The following is a 7,329-nucleotide window of genomic DNA, read 5'->3' as shown; positions in this document are numbered from 1 at the left end:
CCTTAGTTTCAAAATTTCTCCTTCATTCTATGGCAGTCATAAAGTGCACACAAGAAATGTATTGAACGTAATCATAATGCCAGTGTATATGTTGTTACTTATGACACTTGCCACGGACAAGTCCGCTGTTCGAAGACAGCCGATTTAAGCCTAAGGGGGGGGGGCTCTTATTTTAATCGTAGAGTCAGGCCAAGAATACGACTTAACTACACACACTTCACAACCCTTTTTACGGGGGGGGGGGGACTTCTTTCACTCATCGTAATTTAGACCTGATCCAGTACCCCCAATGGTATTACTCTCGACATGGAGGACTTCGTGACCACGACAGATTTATTACTTCGACCGACGGGGTTCGAACTCGCAACCTAAGGGACGCGAATCCAACGCTCTACCAACCAGGCTATCCCGTCCGCGCCAGTATATATAAATTAGTAATTAAAACAATGAAAACTCTTGTAAAATATATTTAATTATTTTTAAAAAAAAGATTTATCGAAATTAGAGAAAAAAAAAATGTATGAAAATAAAATTAACATTAGGCGAGGTTAATTTTTTGAATGTGGGGCAGAAATGGATTTTGCAATAATATGAACCGAAGTTACTGCGAAAAAAAGCCTGCGAAATTCCGATTAATTTTTAATAAAAAATTGAAAAATCTTTTCTTAGTATTTATTTCCCGAGATTATTTATATGCCAAGTTAGTATTTATATGCCAAATTTAGTAACTTTGTGTCCAAAACTCTGCCTACAGAGTGTATATGAACCATTATTACATATTGTTGTAATACAGATAATATCCAGTTATAAAAAACATCATAAAGTTAAAATTTATAGATAGCAAATTAGAGTCTAACTTAAAATCACGTGATATACATCTAATACGTCATATTTCATTAAAATCTGGAATTCATTGAGCATCTCGTGGGAGAACAATGTTGCCACTATTTTTAAAAATTCTCTTTTTTCCACATTTTTTCCCTTCATATAACACATATCCAAACAAAATTTCATTTTTTAGGAACCTAATTCCCGTGTTATATCGGAATTAGCTCGTGCTTTCTTTTTGGCATATTGTTTAGAACGATAAATCTCCGAAAACATCTTCGTCACGTTTAGAGTAATCCTTTTTTTATTTTTATCAGTTGATCATTCTTTTTCTCGTGAATATTTTCTGATGATTCTTTTCATTAAGATAAACTAGCGATGTGACAGAATTTATCCTCATTGGAAATGCGCAGTACTTCAGCTGCTGTCGTAAGATGATTCCTGAAATGAAAATTGCTTTCCTCGTAATATTTTTAAAATGATAAACTTTGATTTTCTGTTGGGTCTTGAACTATATAATGAAATTTTAGTTTAAAAAAGAATGGTAAATCGATATTTCTTATAGGAATTGTATCTATATATGGGATATTTATTATAAGATTATGTATCTGCGGTGTCGAGACAAATTTATCGCAAATTCATAGCCGTAAAATTTGATGCATATGTATACATAATAATAACTCAATGCACCTCGAAGCCTAGGTTTCGAAATTTAATATTAAAAAAAATGCATGTAACATGGTTTTTCAGATACGTAGCTGAAAAAATGACTTATTGGGAATTTAACCTCAGCTTTTTTTTTCCCACGGGAGGGCATGATTTGTCCACTGGGAAAAAGGTGGAACGCGTCTGTTCTCACCAGATCACAAGAGTATTTTAAATTTTCACTCAATGCTTTTCATTAAGAGATGTTTTTATGGATTTTTTGACATGTACTGGTTCAGCAAAGGGAATATTTGGTGTCCAAAAGTTATGCTGTAGGTCTTAGGGTTTTTATCTCTTCGCTTGGAGCATGAGAACTTCAATTAATTATTAGTGATGAATTATTATTAATTATTGCGCGTAAAAGATGATTAATGTTGCAAATCATTCATTGCACATCTTATTTGATATTCATTTTTGGACTATGTGACTGAACAAAGATGGAAATGTAAGATCCGATACAAAAATGCATTATTTCGGAGAATACTAAATTATTGCTTCAATTTAATATTGCCTATTGTTGATAAACAACAAACTTCATATATGATTTTGCCATTATAAATTTAAGCTCCTTATGGATTACTTAATTTTTTTAATTGTATTCACTTAAAAATTATTTTTTTGCAACGCCGTTCATTTCTAAACTGACAAATCGCCATTGCATGACAGATGATTTACTGTGGTCACAAAAATAAAATATTAGTTTTAAAAGACGATAGTAAAATAAACATTTTAAAATTGAACCAAAGCAACATTCAACAGAAATATATATTTATACGTTTTCGCAAAAACACGCAATGAAAATATATAAAAAAGAAAAGTTTTAATTTATTTTTAATGTTCCTTTCCACAAACTGCGCACTTTGTACAGGAAACCGTAGCAAATTGTAAGGAAAAAAAAAAGATGAGATATGTCACACGATTTATGTTATGTTGGAAAAAACACCACTACGCATGATCTTGATTGTTTCTTATTCCACTTTTCCTCTAACGATTCTCTATAATTGACATTTCCTGAAATCATCCTCTATCAGATATTTAAATAAGCACTTAATTGCACGGCTTACAACTGTAACTCTATTTTTTTTTTTTGGAATAAAAATCTTCTAGTTTTCAATCTTTTCACTGAAAGGCTCATATTAAATGAAAACGTGACTAATTCTAGTACTTTTTTATGTGTTCTGTTAAGGGGAAAAGAGTTTTCTAATTACAGGAAATGTGCAGTTACACAAAAAAAATAATACCTTATTGTATGAAATGTCACACGCAAAAAATAAATAATGAAATAATCGAATGAAGATGACATGATGATTGGAATAACTACACCTCCTTAATTTGGTGATTTACTCATGTTTTAGAATTCGGCCTTGACATGTTTTCAGGATGCAGACGATTTTCCAGAAAGTTTCAAATATGATTTTGAATAGGCTTTTCATGTCAATTTTTTCCCCAGAATTTAAGAGAAAAAAAATGCACATATTTGTTTTTATGTTTTTTTTTCTCGTGTAATAAATGCCACATACAGTCAGTCTTATTAATTTTGTAATCCTTTAACTATTTTTCAAATGGAAAATCGCTATATCCAGTTTAAATCCTGTTGGGGCTCAAAAACAATTAAAGTTTCTAAGATCCGAGCCCCTCTTGCACTTTGAAAACTAGATTTTTGAATTAAAATTTTTTTAATTAAATGTTGTATTTAAAATAGTTTTTAATTAAACAAATACAAGGATCAATTGACATACAAAACATTACTATTCATTTACTATAAGAGAATTAATTTCAGTATCTCATGTATTAAAAGAAAAATCTAAACTGTAAACTAAAAAGTAATTCTAAACAAAAGGGAAAACCATTTTAAATACTTTTTACAGACTTACAGACAGTTCGTCAAAGTTGCTGACATGCGAATCAGACAATCATCTGCGGCAAAAAAAAGGAGGGCTACAATTATGTGTAAGAAAATACGAATGTAAACAAAAAATATTTCCTGAGAATAATACTTCTGAAATTTAAAGGACAGATGATTTTTAATACGAATGAATTCAATTGCATAAATGTGGAATTTATGTATAAACTACACAACTTATGGTTTAGAACCCTCAATTTCTTGAAAAGGACATCAAAATATTGTTCGTAGGAGTACATGAATGTAATAAAAAAGGACCCCATGTTTCAAATAAATTAGGACTTCATCAAATCTAAATCCAGCTCTTGTGATTCTTTGTAAATATTAAGAAAGCACAAAATCAGATTAATGGCAAAAATACCCCCCCCCCAAAAAAAAAGCCTAGAAAATCAAAAAAATATAATCCCATTCCCGAGTTATTAGGCATTTGCTTATTTTAAGTTTTTGATTTATAGCTTTGGGCACAGCACAGAGTAAAATAATAGAGCAGTTAGATTTTAAATGGCTAGTAACAAGTTTGTCATATGACTAGACATCCAAATAAATTGACTTCTTGAGATTATTGTATTCATTGTTATTTTCTTTCTTACATAGATGATCAGATAGTCTGTTTGAAATCTATTAAAAATTAACGCAGAATTAAATATTTATTTCATTAGAATTAATATTTATTTTAAGAAAAATATTGTAAACATAGAAGTGGGTAAAAATTGTTCATTCAAGTATATTCGTTTAAATTACCAGAGGAATTGTCTATGCTGGTAATTTTTAAATAGCATGTGCATATACTTGAATGGAAGATGAAAAAATAAATGTTTCTCAGGTTTATTCAATGATAGGCTTAATAAACTTTGTTTCATTGTATGTCAATCAGCGCACAGATTTTTTGAAAATTAATATTTCAATAAATGTATTAATCTTCGCAAAAATTGTAGAAGTAACTGCATTTATTCATTACTTAAAATTTATCCCTTAAATTCCTTTTTAGAATATTCAAATACTACTTTGAACGAGTTTCTTACGAATAAGCGGAAAAGATGAAATTTTGCTATCGTGTTCAAAAAGCATTAGGCTTAGCAAATAATGTTTCACTTGTAAATCAGAGTACAATTTGATGGAAATTCAGACTTCAAGTGCTAAATATTAATTGGTACTGTTGAGTGTGCTTGTTTAAATGGGAGGGGGGATTAAAATGTTTGAAATCTAATAAACATTACACTTTATAAATAATATTTCACTTCTTATCAATCAGTTCTCAAATTATTATAAATTTATACTTCAATAGAATGCATAAATTTTTACAATGAAATTTTTGCAAAAATCAATAAAGCAAATGCTAAAGATCTATTCTTTAAATTCTTGTTTAGAACGATCAAACACTATTTTTCGTGTTTGTTCATGATAAGAAATAAAAATGTTGCCAACTTATTCAACGAATTTGAGTTGATTAATAATAAGTAAATAAAAACTTTAGGCTTAACAATAATATTGCATTGCTGTATAGAGCACAGTTTATTAGAAATTTATTTTTTAGAAAATGTTTTTATATTGTTTTTACACATTTTTAGTACTGAATTAAAAAAAAAGTTTTCGTTAATTAAAAGCAGGAAAAACAATTAGTTTCCTCCGTTCGGTCTCAACGTAGGTGGTATCTCCGTTCTCATAAAATCGAGAAAAGGATACAGGAAGTATAAAAAAAAGCAGAGAATTAACGCTGCAGAACAATGTGTATCAGAATGATAATAAAAAAAAATAAAAGGCGAAGAAAGAATAATAAAAAAAAAAACACTAAAACAAGAAAAAAGAGAGAGAGAATTAGTAAAGAGAACAAAGAATGATCGTAAAAAAAAAGAAGCCCAAAAAATGACGATTCTTGTTTTACGCCCGGATGCTAAAGATCACCTTTCCAAACCTGTTCTGAAAGTAAAATAGAAAATAAAAAAGAACAGTGAACATAAAAGATATCGATAATAATCAAAATATTACAGAGTAGCGGTGTGAAATAGGTTTTTTTTTTTTTCTGTAGGGAGTGGCATTACTATGGAATTATTTATCATGATTTATAAAGAAGTGGACAAACCAGCTACGCCTTACCTCAAGAGAGGCACCAACTAGGGTTGCCAAATCTGAAGAGCCAAATAATGCCAAATATATTTCAAACATGAGGCTAAACTCTTATAGCTTAAAGGAAATATTGCCTTTTGTTTATTTTATATGAAACAAATTAATTTTCAATAAATGCAATAAATCACTAACGTACGTGCCACAGAAATCGCTGTTATTACTTATTACGGAATGGCAGCAATGAATTGTAAACATATAGATGTGCAAAAGTTTCAGGTGACTGTTTTATTCAGCGTTTTTACAGCTGCTCTTAATTCAACACTTCGCTATTTAAATAAAATTATTATATTATAATTGGTGCTCGCCGTATAAACACTTCATTCAGTCAGAAGATGTAAAATAAATTAAGAAAAAAACTTTAATCGGAAAGTTTAATAATCGTGAGGGAAAATAAGCTTCACCATCACTATAGATACTCTCTGTGATTTGCCTATTGGAAATAGATGACCTCCAAAACTATTAATTTCCCCAAAAGGTTTTTGCATTCTCTTCAAACTAAAAAAATTATCTATTTAATGATATCGATTTCATTTCTATGCAGTTTTTTTTCATTATTTTTAATAAATTCTTCAAGTTTAATTTGCAATGTTACGATGTTTTTAATGTTAGGTTCTGTTTGATTAAATTTAGTTTGAAAAAAGCATTTTAAGGATAATAATGCTCACTCCAACTGCTTTTTTAATGTTATGAAATTCAAACACATCCATCAAAATATTTCATCGCGTGTTTTTGCTAATGTTAAAATTAAGATTAAAAAAAAATCACTTATTATTATACTTGTTGTTTAACTCGTATCAAATAAACTGAAGTTTTAAAATAAATGCATTTCTTATTAATCGTTTAATAACCTAAAAAAATCAATAATCTTGATGAGCATGCTGGTCGTCAAGAACTCTGATTGATCATTAGAATTTGAAACGTGGTAGACAAATAAAACAACTTGTTGAATTTGAATGGGTTTTTTTTCCCGAATTCTATGGCAATTTTCTTTAATTGAATTTCATGTTAGCTTAATGTTAAGAATTGTTTCTGCATTGTTGTCGTGAAATAAATATGTCCCTTCTTTGTGTGGTCACAGATTATGAACTGATTTTTTAATGCCCTTTTATTTACACGAGAACTTTATTGATAAAATATTCAGTCAGCCAAAAAAAGAAATAACAAATTTCTGCTCTTTAAAAAAACACATTAATGTGCATTTTAGTGCGGCTATTACTTTTGGACGATTTTATTCCTCAGAGATGTCATTCCAATTGAGTAAGAAGTGAGCTTTTTCGGCAAGGTTTAAAATTAACTAAATAAATAAACGCCTCTTGTCTTGTTCTTCTCGCCTATGTTTTAGTTAAACCAAAGTCGACTAGCGCATGTGCAGAGACACAGAGGAAAAATAGACAGTATTGTATAACTATTAAATATAAAATGCTAAGCTCTGTGTGTACAATAAAATTCTTATTTCTTAAGATAAATATTTCTAGTACTTTAAAATTTATAAACATAATTATTATTACCCTATTTGTTAAGATTCCTTATTATTATTAATTAGCTTTTTTATTGTCTCTACATAAATACTGTTGAATATTAAAAATAAGCCTTTACAGCTATAAAAAAATCCTTACAGATTCATATAAATACTTTTACTATTTCTTATATTCAGACACAATTTTTCTTGTGGACTTTTCAGCTTCAAAATATCCTAGCTCCATTTTATTAATTTTAAAGGAACAATCTTTTTGAAATAAAGGCCATATCTCCAAAATTTGGCCTTAAAA

This window comes from Argiope bruennichi, chromosome 7, assembly GCF_947563725.1.
Source record: "Argiope bruennichi chromosome 7, qqArgBrue1.1, whole genome shotgun sequence".
Classification (NCBI taxonomy): Eukaryota; Metazoa; Arthropoda; class Arachnida; order Araneae; family Araneidae; genus Argiope; species Argiope bruennichi.
This window is presented reverse-complemented; position numbering follows the sequence as displayed.